The following is a 16,548-nucleotide window of genomic DNA, read 5'->3' as shown; positions in this document are numbered from 1 at the left end:
TATAAAAGAAATAAGTTGTGATAACCGATTATAAAGGGAAACGTGCAAATTATTTTCGTCATTCACTGATCTTAATATTGACGGAAGCTTCTAGAACATCATATAGCATCGAGCCCGATGTTAAAAAGAAAAACGAGGCGATTACTACTGCATAACTAAAAAAAGCTTTTGTGTGAATAGTCATTGAAATAATGGTAAATCATTGATAACACTATTAGTTGTAAATATATTTATATATCGAAAGACTATTATTATACATGTATGTAGTAGGTTTTCCTAATAAATTTATCGGTAAAATTTGTATATATAGGCTATATTCCTTACTGAGGGCATCATGGCAACGAACCCGAAGTACAATCTGTACTTCGTAATAAACTTGCTTACATGAAAAGAAAAAAAATTAATGAATAAGATATTGTTCAAATACAACTAAAGATGTAAAATTTTGTGCTTTAATCAATACATTCCAGTTTTTTGTTTTTTTTCTGAATACAGTCTTTTGTATCAAATACTCGGCCTATTCATAGGGCGTTAAAAGCTCATTTTTACACAGGTACTTGGGTCTTGGTTTATAAATATGTATGTACCTTATTGATATGTAAAAAAGGAAAAGTAATTAAAGTACATTTTTAACGTATCAATAAGGTACAAACATGTTTATAAGCCAAGACCCAAGTACCTGTTAATTTCCCCTCCCCCCCCCCCCCCAAAAAAAAAAAATCAATCAGTAAAATGTGCATACTGGCTGCTTTTATCCTTGACGGAAATGAAATAAGAGCATCTGAAGTTCAATGTCCATAACACAGGTTTCACAATAAACGTCAATTAATAAAATTGTTATTTTTCAAGTTTTTAAAAAAGGGGGGGGGGGTGGAGACGTACATCTACTTCATGCGGGATTTTGAACAAAATATTTTTTCCTGCTATAAGTCTGTAGGCTGTCAGTGGAAACTATAATATATTTTCAGTCGGTAGTGGTATAAATTCAATTCCCCGCGCTTGCGCGGGATTTCATCTAGTAGATTATAAAGGAAACATTTTCAAAGATGTAGCAATTATATCAAACATTAGTATCCATGCTTTGCTGTGTATCTAATTGTAAATTACACTTAATTTCATACAATTCCATAGAAAGATTCTAATGAGATTGTATTTTCATCTGTGGGAAATGATCATTAGGGGTAAAATGCTCCTTATCACACATTATCCTTCACTGCATTATAATTAGTTGATGCGCACACTGAAATAACATGCAACCTACATATTAGAAAAATTTCAAACGAAAACACTTACCATGATTTCACACTTTAGATCAAATATAATGATTACAAATTTAGCATTCATCGTGTTTTTCAATAAGTCTAGAGCAAATGATCATGTTTTGCAATGATTAGGAAATAATAAAAATAAGAAATGTCCAACAAAGGTATATCATCTCGAACTGGTTTTAAAAAGTGAGTTATCCTTCTTTTATCCCTATTTTGGATAACACATCCATGAACACTTTCAATTTGAATTTAATTGATATTAAATAACCTCCTTTGTTTTGACTTCTTTTTTAAATGTATTCATCTATTAATACATCTTCCGTGTTTGTATACCCTGATAACGATAATTATATACATGTATACGTTTAGATATTTTTTTACTTTTATTCAAAATGATACCAATACCACCAGTACAATGTCAGAGTGCTTTGTAGATCAGCTTACTTATAGCAATCAAATTCAAAACAAAACTAAAAGAAAAAAAAATCAACCATAAACCTCAAATATTATCAATCTGTACATCTTCTTGCGGAAAAAAAAATAAACCAGAGGGGTATCAATTTTATTCACAATCTACTAGGTACACATATGCACATTTGAGCTTTATATAAAAACATGTAGCTGTATGCTTGACTTGTACCTTTCTTCCCGTTTCTCGAAATGAAATTATGCGAATTGCAGAATGTAAATATCATGCAGCAAACCAGCGGCAATTATCATTATCGATTGACACATTTTATGTTTCAATGCGGAAAAAGATACTCAAGGTATAAGTTTCGTTATGCAAACCTTGATATTCAATATCTTCTGAAACATTTGCATAACAAAAAGGCAGCTATAAAAATAATGTGTACAGATATGCAAAAATAGAAAATCGACTTGGTCTTATTGAGTAGCATTTTCAAAAGCGGAAGATGGAAAACAAAGAGGGTGGATTTTATTACGTTAGCAAATCTACAGCACACTCTTTGTTAAAAATGACATAACACATTAAAACACTTTCAAGATACATGTATCAAATTAAAATCTTTCTGTATTATAGCCAGTTAACAAGCTGAATTTCGTGGGATTTGGTCAGATATTCGCATTTCTAAAATCTGCCAACACCTATCCTGCATGAATCAAGGTCAAACCCTCTTACTGCCATCACGTATTACAAAGTGCACAGTTGATAATGCTTACTATAGAATTGTTACATTTCAACCCACCCAATCCAGTGAAATAGGTACTAAAATAAAAAAAAAAAAAATAATAAGTAACAAGCTGCCAGGATGCATGCAGTCGTTTTATAATAAGGGAAAATTTAAAAGACTGCAATTCTGCAGAGTTGAGTTTCTGAGTTTTTGGGTGAGCGGGAAGGGGAAGGCCAAGAAAAAAATTAAATTTTGGCAGGATTTAATTGACTATGCTAGAAACCAAAAGAGGGGTTTAGCCGGTCTTTAGATGTACATTTTCATACTAAATAATCGTAAAAGATTATATTCGGAAAAAAATCAGGGGTCGGTAGAGCCTCCTCCCATACTACGTGCTTGAAATGGGAAATTTTGCAGTCTTTGAATTTGTGGTGCGTCTTCTTTAATTTCTAAATGGGCTCCGTATAGTTCAAAATGTGCAGGTTTCACGCAGATTGGCCTTAGTTTTTCTGGAGCTGTGACAGTAATAACAGTATATCAAAAAATAATGCAAAAATGGCATTCCTTTTCTTATTATCCGTAACTTAATGATTCAATGTTAATACCTCGAAATTAAGATTAACTGCTCCATTGTAATAGTTATGTCTCAGTAATGAGTGATAGTGACACTATTATGTGTATACAAAGATACGTACTATCAGTCAATTGTGTAATGAAGTACAATGTATCTATAAATTATCGCACATTTAGGACTTAAGATAGTTTTAAGATTAGAATTAATCCGGAATTCAAACAAGTGTGATTATTGGTCAAACATGCTACTTTTACACATAAATTTTCGAAAATCTAACCAGGCTGTTTAAGGGTTTTTTGTTTTGTTTTTTGTCCCCTATGGGTGAAACCGGAAGGGGACTATAGGTTTCCTCTGCATCTGTCCGTCCGTCTGTCTGTCTAGCTGTCTGTCTGTCCGTCTAGCTGTCCCTCTGTCTGTCAGTCTGTCCCACTTGGTTTTCCGCACTTTTGGTATGTGAGTGTATTTTGATGAGTTACAGGCCACGTCGTTCCGCTTCATTGATTTTTGACGGAATCACGGCCTTTTCAATTTTTAAGTGTTTTCCGCAATTTTCTTCTAAACGCTTGCAGATATTGAGCTGATTTGCGGTATGTGACTTAACCTTGATTAGCTTTAGTTCAAGTTTGCATTTCGTTCCGCTTCATTGATTTTTGACGGAACTATGGGATTTTCAATTTTTAACGGGAACCAGATTACACTTGCCGGTAGGGGACTAGTATTGCTAATGCAAAACTCTCAGAATACTTGCTTAATATTCCTTTTGACCCGTAGAATCATAATGGTCATAACTGTTCTAAAAATAATGCCTTATACTCTGAATAAGAAATGAAATGCCTCCCATCTTTTTATGATGTTGGGGAAGAAATTTATGGCTTGCACTTCTCAAGACACTTCTTGGTTCGTGTGCTGTTGAAGCTACTTTATAATATCTAGAGGGACTGATTTATAAATAAGCATTTCCGGAATTGGAATTAAGTGTTACCACATTTAGAAGTACTTTAGATAAAAGGATTATTGAACTCTAACTTAGAGTCTAAGTGCACTTTTAAGCGAGATAGTTTAAAAATCTTAAGACAGGTCAGTTTTGCAAATACATGCAACATGATTGGCACGAGGAAATAGAATTTGGTACCCATCCTTATTTTCAATTGTTAGACCCCGTTTAAGAAATTGAATCTAAATCTCTAGAGAGTCAAACCAACCCAAATCAATTTGGTTGTATCCGTAAACTTTCACGTAAAATAATTCCAACTTAATCGAGAAGTATAATGGAGACTTTACCAAATTGTCTTAACATTGTGAAGTCTAGATATAATGTACATTCCGAAATCTTTGTAGGAGTAATAAAAATCAGATCCCTCGGTGTTGCTGTGTGAAGACCGAGGTAACTGGTACAATAAATGTTATTGAAAATTACCGGAATTGAAATACTCGACTTCTTTTTTAAAATGGTTTATATATTTTTTTCATATACATGTATATTGCAAAAGAGAATTTTACAGCATTTCAAAACAATGATATTTGGAGGAAACACCGCACTGGAAAACATGTTTCGAAAATGATATGTTCCCTTGTTTTTCCCTTACATTAAATGATCAAGTTTTAAACAAAATGAATGTACAATATCTGTACACAATACCTAAATTGTCTAACATCTTACTACAGACGTGTTGGCGTACAGAGATTCCTTTTCCTGCAGCAAAGTCTGTCTATTCTTGGAGACGGAACTGGCATGTAGTGCAGAAAGGATTGTTAGGTACAGTTGTGGAATAAGGAAGGGTAAATTGCCTTAGACGGTGCATAATCTTTTCATGGAAACCTTAACAAGTTTTAAAATAGAAAATACGGCAGTAGAAATCCAGCACGCACTTTTACACTAATAACCAATTCGGCAACATCTCTCTCTCTCTCTCTCTCGTTTCTTTCACCTCTCCTCCAAGTTTATTTTAAAAAAAATATCTCATATCACAATGCATTTTAATTGATTAAAGCTTGCAAAGCTATTTTATGGACCATTTTGTCATATTGGAAATCTATAGAATGGTAATAAACCAACTAAGGAAAGAAATAAGCATTTAATTAATCGCATCGATTATTGACTTTCCAAACGCCTGCTAATATGTGACGTCATTTTAATGGTGGATGTAACTGTTAGGCCTATTTGTGTAATTTTGTCCATAAAAATAAATATTTTATTTTATCGACAACAGTCAATAAAGGGTTATTATGATTGTTATGAATCCGTGAAAGTAATTAGTGCATTGTCAGGAAATAATGGCACGTTGACTATTCGTCGGTATCTTTGATTTTATGAACATCTGGCGGAATGATTTTACAGCAAATCTGTTTTTGCCAATTTCATAGAGATTTAATAGACGAATGTGTTAATTGTTCTTGCTGAGTACGGAGAGAAACAATGCAAATATATTTCTACGTTAGGTAAATAATGGACTGTCTGTTTTTAGATAGTATCCCGGGTATGTGAAGAATGACGGCCAATGAATTTTTGAGTCCTCTCTATATTCATTATTATTTTATTGCTTAAGTCATAAAACTTATATCGCATTACAACAATAACATATAATACAAAATAATACATAATGGCATTGTATGGCGGTGTTAATGGATTACACTTATATAATACAATATAATATCGGTAATAACTCCATTGAGAATTATCAAATGAGACAGAATTCTCTTTCGACTTAAAAGCATGATGAATATATTTCCCTAAATTACAGAGACCATTGACGTTGTGAGCACTTAATATATAATTGTACAAAGGACTATATTCTGTAGTGGCCAGTATCTGCCCCCAAAATAAAACTTTGATGGAGAAATCTTTATTTATGTTCTAAACCAGATGGATATTTGCAGACTTCAAAGCATTAAATATTTTTACCAACTATGACATCATTAGTTAGATATGACGTCAATAAAATGACGTAAATTCCAAACTGCAATGATTTTGAGAGAAAATAGTGTATTTTACGTCGGTATTTTGATTGGAAATTATCGAGCGCAGGTCTGCTCAGACTAGATCTTTTGATATAATGTGTAGAATGATAATATCAATGAAATATGTGAATATGGTACCTGAGCAAGCTTGCGCTCTTTAAATACTATAGTCAAATTTGAACAAACTCTGTGCATTGTGGCCTCTATTTTGAAAATAACGGAAATCCAAATAGTTTGTGACGTCACAGAGACAAAAAAAAGCCAACTAATTTTTCCAATTTCATAATATATTGTCTTACTTTGGATTATTTTATACAATATATGCACTTTTGCTCATTTCAAGAGATTTTCAAAATTTGACTATTATGGGGGCAGGAATACGCCCTTACCGTATATAGTTCTTTGAAAACAGATGGCATCTGCCAGTAATATTTCTTGATATACATGTCTATTTTACGAAGCTCTTCAAAACTATGTAACTGTAAGTTTATTTCTCACTATACCCTCAGCCAGAAAGATGCCATCAGATGTCATGTAAGGATGAAAAACAATAAGTCTGTTTAATTTCGAAGAGAGTATTTTGATATTTCGTCCACTAAAATTAGATAATAAGATTATTATATTGAGTGTGTATCAACTTCTTGTTCAAATATAGCCCGTAGAACGCGGGGGACTGGGGGACCCCCCCCCCCCAACTTTTTTTCTGAGTATAGTAATTTTCCTTTAGATGCTGGTTGCCCCCCCCCCCTCCATTTTTTGACGTTATAAGGTCGAGTACTGGCAAATTATAGGATTTGTACAGTAAATTACCTTTTCTTTCTTTTTTTTTTCTTTTTGCCTGTAATGGTAGATATAAGTTTGGGAAGTTGCCCCCCTACTGTTGGTCAGGTTTTTTTTTGTTTTGTTTTGTTTTTTTGCTTCTCGGGGTTTTTTGGGATTTAGCCCCCCCCCCCCCTTTTGAAACAGTTGCTACGGGCCTGTTAATACTAGTATTTCAATATAATAAAAAGCAAGATTAAGATGCATAAGATTTTTATTTCTTTGAAACTCTCATGGAAATATTTTTCAACCGTTCTTGTACTCCCCATTAAGCTGTTATTACACGTAGACACGATCAGCCAATATTTTTTTCCTGTGTTAAATGTCGAATTTTCGATGGAGTCGCTATTTTACCTAGTACATATGCATATATAAATTTCCACAAATATACTTTTTCTCAGTAGGATAATACTGTATACATGTATATCTTTCAACTGCCTTTGTAATGCAGTAAATGAAATTTGTGCGCAGTCCCAAGAAGATTAATCAACAGTTTTGACAAACTCCTGCACAGTAGTAAACATATATAGAAATCAAGGGGCAAAACGTCATGTGTTTTTTGGAGTGGGAGTGGGAGAGAAAAATTCTCCTCGGTTTTTGACATTATCGAGAATTTTTGTCTTCAAAGGCTCTTCAGGTCACGCACGGAAAGCAATAATGATAATTTCTATTCTACCGTCAGTCAAATGAGGCCGTCGTTGCATGCAACGCTTAAATAAAAAAATGTATTCCCAAAGTCCATAGGATTCCTTATCGCATTAGTGAGTTTATCCGAATACATGTTTAATTATTTATAATAGGTTGTTATCTAACTTTTATTTTTGTTCACGGGCTTCTTATCCGTGTTGCCCTCTCTCTCTCAATATGAATGAGAATCTGTGTTCAGGCTGCACCTCATCTTTTATTCGTATTTCAAGAGTTAATCTAGCGTGGTTTATCGATATAATAGGGCCAATTCAACTTAAGTAGATTATCATCCAGGGTCACCAAAAAATATGGGGCGGGTGGGAGGATTTTATTTTATATTTATCAGTGGTACAGCCTGTTGTCAATATTTCCGCTCAGGAAATCATTGTAGAAATCGACGATTGTTTTTTCTTCACTAAAATTTGTAGCATACCAACCCCTTCTTTCGTTGACGCCTGTCACAACACGAGAAAAAAAAAGAAACATTTCTCTTTCTTGACGTGCACCGGTGGGTTCTTGATGTTTCTTAACCGGAAATACTTTTTGAAACATAAATACCGGAATCGAACACGAAAAATTTACGGAAAACGTAATTCTTAGAAAAATAAAGAGACTTTCATAAGAGAGCAAAGCAAGAAGACCAAAGACGTGCATGGGAACTTTTAGAAGTATATTTTCCTTTGCATTTCATCTGTATTTTGCATATACTTCTTTTGAATGATGGCCTCTATAAATAGTTAATTGAGAATCAATATATAATGTATAGGCGTACGATCGTAAATATTCATACGACCTTGTGTCACCATACACCGGTTCCAAATAGAGGACTGAAGTCTATATAAGAAAATCTGAGAGAGAAAAAAATCAATGGACAATCTTTTCTAAGAACAGTCAAGGGCGTATTCATGTTGCGGTCAACATATTAACTAATGGGCATTGGCCTTTTTGTAACTTGGCTGACTAGACGGTAACAAACTCATAAAAACGTATTCCCCGAGTATTCTTCCATTTTATTCATTGCAGATAAATACTTAATCAAAATAAAGCAAATTGATTGTTTTACCGCGGTCTCTCTCATACATATAAATAAATAACAAAACAAAAGCGATGTGAAACCTAAACCAACCAATAGCCACACTGTGCATTTTCACATACATGTAATATTAAAGGTACATATATCTATCAAATTCAAATTTTTAATATGAAAAAAAAAAAGCGAAATGCAATTGAAACTTGTGCGTATATAATGAAGATGCAAAATACAGAGTATATTATGATTGACCAAAGCCTATATAATTATACACCCACATTTGTATAAAGAGTGTGAATTTGATAAATCTACTAGAATATAATGTTACGTGTACAAACTGAAGTTACTTTGTGTTTATACTTTGTTTTAAATAGTATAGATTATTGTTTTCTGCATTTTCAACTCAAACACTAAAGGAATAGATACACAAGTACAACACAATTTGCATAAGAAGTCGCACACGAGATGGCACCATTACTAAGGATTATCTTCGAAGGATCAATGTCCCAGTTGATTGGAAGCAGACCCTAGTGACACCGATATTTAAAAAAAGTTACCGCACATTCCCTGCTACATATGTACCTATAGACCCATCTCTCTGAAGTCAATTTGCTGCTATACTCTTGAACACATAGTACTAAGTCAGGTGTTTGAAGACACATCTTGAGCAACACAAAACTCTCGCAGACCAACTTACACAGTGCAGGACCTTGTCACAAGCTTCGAAGTTGGAGAACAAAGTGTTGTCATACTCCTAGATTTCAGTAAGGCGTTTAACACAAAGTCCCCCACTTAGCATTGATGTTGTTTCACTACGTTATTAGGAGTACTCTGTTAATCTGGGTAATGAGTTTCCCGAGTGATTGTAACCAGAGAGCCATGATAGACATCCATTAATCCGAGTCAACACCAGTAACCCCTGGAGTGCCCTAGGGCTCGATCCTTGCCCGACTATCCTTCTCTATATCAACGAACTGCCATACAGAGTAAAATCCACTAGACCAGACTCTTTGCAAATGATAGCCAGCTATATACCGCAGAATCAAACTCAAACACCCTCTCAGAAGACTTGCATATTAAGCTAGAGGATGTCCTTCTAAATGTACCCTTCTAAATTGGTGATATTAATGATCACTCGGAATTGCCATCCCACATTTCCCAAGTATACTCTGTGCAGACATCAGCTGGCCACTTTCAAAAGGCAAAAATACCTCGGATATATCTTATAAGATTAAGCTTTCCTGGAATGACCATATGTCAATTCAACTATAATGAAAGCGAACATCAGCCTCAGACTTCTTCTCACCCAGACCAAAGCTCAGTGTTATAAAACACTTGTCAGGTCAATACCTGAGTATGTCTGGGATCCTTAAACATGTACAGATACATGTACTAACATCGACAAAAAAAGTTGTCCAGCTTATAGGGCAATAGGATATGATGTATATTACTGCAAGACTACGGGCAGTACTAACCAAATGATACGCCACCTAGAATGAGCTACCCTTCAACTGTGCAGAGCGGACCAAAAAGCGTTGCTAATGTACCGAATCATTTGCCCACTCAACACCACTGCACGTAGAAACTCTTTCCAACTCGAGCTCGTCACACCATTCTGCCGAGCAGACACATGCATTCTTTCTTTCCTTCTGGTATCGTTATGGAACCTGATAGCAGAGCACCTTGTCACTGCCAAGTTGCTAGAAATCTTCAAAGCAACACTTGCAGGCATCCACTAGTGCAGCAACTTGTCACTGTCATGTTGTTAGAAACCTTGCAGGCATCCACTAGAGCATTCGATGCTACTTTTGTTCTGTTTAAAACCCGCACCCACGTTTGCAAAGCGCAGACACCGCACATTATTGCAAGAAGTACAACAATGCTCTAGAGGACCCTGCACTATACATTCAAGAAGAAGAAGAAGAATATGCTAGCATGACATAATTGAACTTGTTTCAGTGCTATAGAAAAACCATCAGACTAATAACAAAGCTAAACTGGATATTTCCTCTAGGAAATGCAACACGCCACTAACAAAACATGTAATAAATAAATTACGTGCAAAGCGTAATTGTGTCATACAAAAAAGCTATTGGATATTGGATATCTATGATGTTTTTTTTTTCAACTAAAGTTGTGCCAATTCAAGTCTCGGAGGTGGATATCAGATGAATTTCCCTGTAAACTGAATAAAACCCACCCTCATCATATTACAGAATTAGTCAATATTCTAACACATAACGATATGGAAACCAGTGCTAACAGCTTCAGTTTTTTAGGCTTTTACACAAAATCTCGATTTAAACCAATGGATATTTATAATTCATGCGATTTGGTAATTGGTTAACGAGTTATACGGGGTAATATAAAACAAGAGCATTTAACTAATATGATTTTTTTCCATTTGAGATAACTAGTGCTTATTGTTGATGCAGGGTCATGCATTAATCATGCATATATATTAGTTGGGCGGGGGGTGTTCCCATTGGTGACTTATAAAATGAAAGTTCCTCAGAACAGATACGGCAACTGCAGGAAAATGTGCATTCAACAATGCACCTGTTGCTTAAAATATGCGATGCATAAATATAATCAATGTTGATAAATCAGTATTATTCTCTAGTATCTATAAATGTGATGCAATATATATTTGATATTTTTTTTAAAAGTATATTTATACATGAACATACACAAACCAATGCCTAGTTATTTATAGGTTGCATAAGAGAATCTTGGCTGTAATCTGATCAAAAATGTCTTTAATTTCACTGGTAACAACTTAAAAGAAAAAAAACTAAAACAACTTGTTCAAATAAAATGACAATTATAGTAAAAGTTCATTTAAAACACATACAAAATCTCCTGTATATTATTTTTCATTACTCAGATCAAATCAAATTTGATCATTGTCGTGTTTCGACATCGTGTGTGTCCATGAACATTAAAATTCAAATCTTTTTACAATGCTCGCTGTCCTTGTTTTCAATTTATTATCTCTATCCATCTCTAATATACATGTATCTGTTTTCGTTCCCTGTAATTGAATTCCTGGGTTCGAAAGCACAAAGCGTGATCATGAATACGGAACAAAATATTTGAACAAAACATTCGTATGTATTTAAGTTTTTTTAAAGATCAGAAAAATACATTAACATATTCAAATATTTCTCTATATCATAATGTATGTTCTTAAAAGTATACAAGAAGTATTTTCTGCAATTTGTGTTATTATTTCCTTGATCATTTGATAATGCTATCCATAATTAATTCCGAAATACCACAGGGTCTTCAAATTTCGCCTTTGTTTCACAAACAAACTTCGATATTGAAACAATGAACACGCAACTAGTTAACAAATACGGACTGTTGCTGTACACTGCCTAGCAGAAGGGCAGTGTTTAGATTCATTCAACGTATATATACATGTATATATTAATATTCATTACCGCAGGTGCAATATAAATAAAATTTAATCCTCCGGCAACTGACCTTCGCCGCACAGTACGATATATAACCATGTTTAGTTATTTATCCTGAATTGTCAAAGATACCTGAAGAGGTCGAAGGTCATCAAGAAATTTACAATCTGTTAAAAATACCAGAACGTGTGAAATACCCTGGAGCTACAATTGCAAGTGATATACTACTATACGCGTGTTTAATAAATATGAAATGGTTTAAGCTAAAGTCATGATAGAGGTGGTGAACTTAATTAAAAGCATTCGTATATGAGCTCGAGAGATGATCATTTCAATTAAACATAATATTGAATATAGACGTTCTTTCGAAAGCTTCAACATGCAACCATTCCTGTACGCCATCTCGTACATTGTGCATTTTTTGAAAACTTTCTTATAAACATCACTTGAACCTCTGATCAAGTCTTCAAAGTATACCATATACTTTGTATATGAATTTGTTTATTTTGCATATCATATGCATAGCATATACTGGTAAAAAACAAAAATACATGTATATGTCTGGTACAAATGTATTGGAAAGGTTCATGAAATGGATATTTCATAAAAACAGACATCTGTATTTTCTAAATTTCAATCGAGTGGATTTTTTCATTGCGAAAATTAAATTATCATAAAGACCTTAAATGAACCTCATGCACAGACATTTTGCAGGGGATAAAGGGGTCACTGTACTTGTAGTACTCGAAGTTTCGAGTCTTTCCGATCAGCAATGTAATGGTTCTCAATGAACGGCTCTCATGGAATGAATACATGTATATACCATTCAGTTAACAGAAATATTAACTGAAAATCTCTGCCGTTCAGGCACATTTCCAAACATTTCAGTGAACATTCAGACGACTGATCGGCGCATTTTCATCTTGTTGGATGCAGTAATTGTAAACAGCATAGCAAAGTCGGTCACAGGTCTGCATTTGGACAATTGTAATGAGTCAGCACTCTGGTAAAAAAATTAAAACTAAAAATATTTTTAACTTATATATGAATTCTTATAAGAATCAAACAAAGAACACATTTTTGAAAGTATCGATATCATTCATTGCTTCTGCTATCTCGTCTAAAAATCGAGGTGTCCAGCAATATAATGAGAATGGGAGAGCATATAACAACGTCAATAAGCGAGGTTGCGAGGGCGATATTACAAGCAAGTTTTGTCGCCCCCCTTTGCCCTGGGGACGAGATAGAGAGAAAAAAGTTGCCCTAATGGTACATATTGCTGAAATCGACGAACAGCATACAGCAGTTGTCAGTTCACAAAATGCCAGACAGATCAGTACGAGATGAAGGGAACTCGATTTGCTATTTTTTATCATCCGAAGTACTGTATCGAGATTAAATGTTGACGCACTTCTTACCAACTCGTGTCGATTCATTCAAACAAATTCTTCTGTAACCTTTCAATCTCTCATCCACTTCATTATAAATTGAACATGGCGCCTGGGAAACTTTTTTTTTTCAAAATTGAGGTTGGGTTACATATGTATGTACTTTTGTTTAAACTGGAAATAGTGTTGTGTCTAGATTTCGAGAGAAGAGATGGATTTGAGTATTATAATTATTTTTGTTGTTTATGTCGCAGAGATCATCTGATGTATGCACATGCCGTACCAAATCATGACGTTTTATACTGCCTCTTTTTGTCATGCGCACTTTCAAGGATACTGTATAATCATATGTCAAGAAGCTGTATAATTATATATATGTATGTGTATGATATATCCATGTTCTTGAGAAATACATTTACTAAAATACTTTTTATTTATGAAAATCATATACACCAGTCTTCTCTTTTTTCACAGATAAATTTTACAATTGATGTTTACCTTTATGGGTTTATGTTTCTCTGCATGGCCTGCGCCGTGCTCCACCTTGATGCATACACTAGATATATGCACTAGATATTGATGGAATGCCATTTGTGCAAGCAATGTCAAGGCGCAAATTCAGAATTTAAGATGAAATATAGAGATAACGAACAACACTCAAGTCCAGAGTCCATTAGACAATACAAATCGGGAGCAGAGCAAACACGGACCTCCAAAAACATCACAGGTGAAATGGACTGAGCATTCCTCATCTTGTTTAATTGGTTGTTGTAATGAAGACATTTGGTACCAAGGACTTGCAGAACTGCTGGATGAAATTTTTTATTCTATGGTTCAAAAATGTTATTCCCTTTCCAAGTTTTATTCTATACTTCATTAATTTAATTAATTCAGTACACACACCTATTGAATTGGCATGCTTTGCAGCTTCCGACCAACAATAAATTAATTTACCCCCCCCCCCTTCTCTCTCTCTTTTTCTCTCTCCACCTTTAAATCCACTGCATTTTTCTTCAACGATATAAATAAGCAAAGAGAAAAAAGAAAATCTAAATTGTTACAACTCTAAAGCCATGTAAGGGTTTCAAAACACAAAACATTTAAATAAATGCTGCCAATGACTATGACACGCCAGGAATGAATGAGATATTGATTTTAGAGATAATTTTGTAACCTGAATAACAAATGCTGAAACGACAAAAAGTTGTTACCGTTATTTGTAACGGTTTTTGTGATTTAAACACTTACAAAGCACATTTCCGTCCACTGATTGCGATTTCTATTAGGAATCCATTTGGCCTTCAGCACTACAAAATTTGAAAGAGCTATTTTAATACACAATATAACGATTTTAAAAAAAAATGTTAGAAATGCAATGTTTTCTTTTCATGTACTTTTTCTGTGCGAGGACAATTATGTTCAGTCTAAGATGAAAGTTTTGATTTTTTTCCAACTTTTGTTTGATTTTGAGAGAGTTAAAAAAAAAAATCAATAAACCATGACACAAATTTTAATTCGCCCCAATCACTAATGTCATCTGAATTAGAATGTTCTTTCTGTCTATATATATAATTTGTCCGCACAGTGTTACCCGGAAACGTGTGAGAACCTCTTGTAACATCAGTTAAAACGACTACCCGGGTACTTTATAGTATAAATCCGCTATTTGGTAAAAGGTTTTTTTCATCGAAATGGATTTAATTGTATTTAATTCGCGTCCCTGTGGTGTAAACACCCGGCTTCGTTGTTCATTGAAAACCAAGTTATGGGGAAAAATACAAAGAAAATTTTAGGGCTTTTGTTGTGAGGCTCGTAATATTCTATAACCTTGGCTGTAGTTTAAGTGGTAACACAACGCTTACCATTGTGGAATTACGGAGTCAGATAGTCCAATCGCGGAAAAGCAATATGCTTTACAACTGTGTAAAATCCTCTTTCAAAGTAAAAAAACATTGGCTTTTTAAGTGGGGGATAACAACTCCTAAAAGAATAGATGGGTTAGATTTTCCACCAATATCGTTGTTTTGCACTGTGTCTGTAGGCAATGTAATTGGGGAAGGGGGGTTTTAATTGGGTGAGGGGGTATACTGTTGGCCCAAAGTATTTATCTTTTTGTTTTTAATGCCCAAAATTACTTTTATACTCAGAAAGTACGTTTTTATGAAATCATTTGAATAATGATGTGATATAATGATAAATATTTCTTGGCACATAATCTTTTTTATTTATTAACAAATTACCGTCAGAAAAATATACCACAGTAAAACAGTTGAAGTCATTTTATGTTCCATTAAGTAAGACAAAAGATAATGTACACCAGAATTTCTGTGATATCTGGAAATACAATAAGATTTAAAAAGTCATAATCTTACACCGTATATGTATACTTCCTGTCTTTAACAGAGGATTAATCAAATAAGCCGAAATGTAGAATATAATGACAGAAGTCGTTATTAAATGCGATATTTCACTGAGAATAAAAGCAACAATCATTTCAAAAATTCTTTGAGTTTAAAATATTTTCTTATTTGTACAGCATGTACATACATATCAATCGTCTAAAAGCCTAAAAAAAAATGTATATTCATTACACACATCATTTGTGTCCTAAACCTGTCTCCAGTTTTATCTAATTAGGATGCAGTGAAAGATATGGCGGTGATTTTCTTTAAAAAAAAATGAATTGAACTTTCCTTCGAATAAGACAGGGAAAAAAAAAATCTTCCTGCTCAAAAAGTTTGGGCTCTATTGCATGAATTCACTCTAGCATATTAATGTTGGCATGTGTACATACATGTACTATTCTAGTTACATTTTTTTTTATCTGCGCAGATCAAAATGAACACTCATTTGTTTCCTTTATGTAATGCTCTATATAGTCATAAAAATACAACCGCGTTTTAGAATAAAGAAGCTACCCAGGAGTCACAGGTTAAAAACAAGGTTTTGTCCTTGGTGCTGTTTTTTCTTCTTCTTCTTCAGTATGATGCAGATTAAAAAAAAATCACTATACAGTTTATTCTACATGTAAATGGGGGCAAGGGCCCGTGATGTTCTTTACGTTCTGTCCGACCCAAGAATTTAGAATATTTATACATTTGAAAGCTTCGTGATATTTATAAATTATTTGAGAGAGAGAGAGAGAGAGAGAGAGAGAGAATACATGTACATGTTGTTGAATATTAGAATACAAGTTTAACAAGTTAGTATATAAATTTACAATCATAAAAAATATACTGGGGCTACGATTTGACAATAATTGTGTCAAATTT

Source organism: Saccostrea echinata, unplaced genomic scaffold (genome assembly GCF_033153115.1).
Source record: "Saccostrea echinata isolate AGI-Se365-2 ecotype Australia unplaced genomic scaffold, CSIRO_AGI_Sech_v1 ptg000016l, whole genome shotgun sequence".
Taxonomy (NCBI): domain Eukaryota; kingdom Metazoa; phylum Mollusca; class Bivalvia; order Ostreida; family Ostreidae; genus Saccostrea; species Saccostrea echinata.
The sequence above is the reverse complement of the archived record's forward strand: the minus strand, read 5'-3'. Positions refer to the sequence as shown.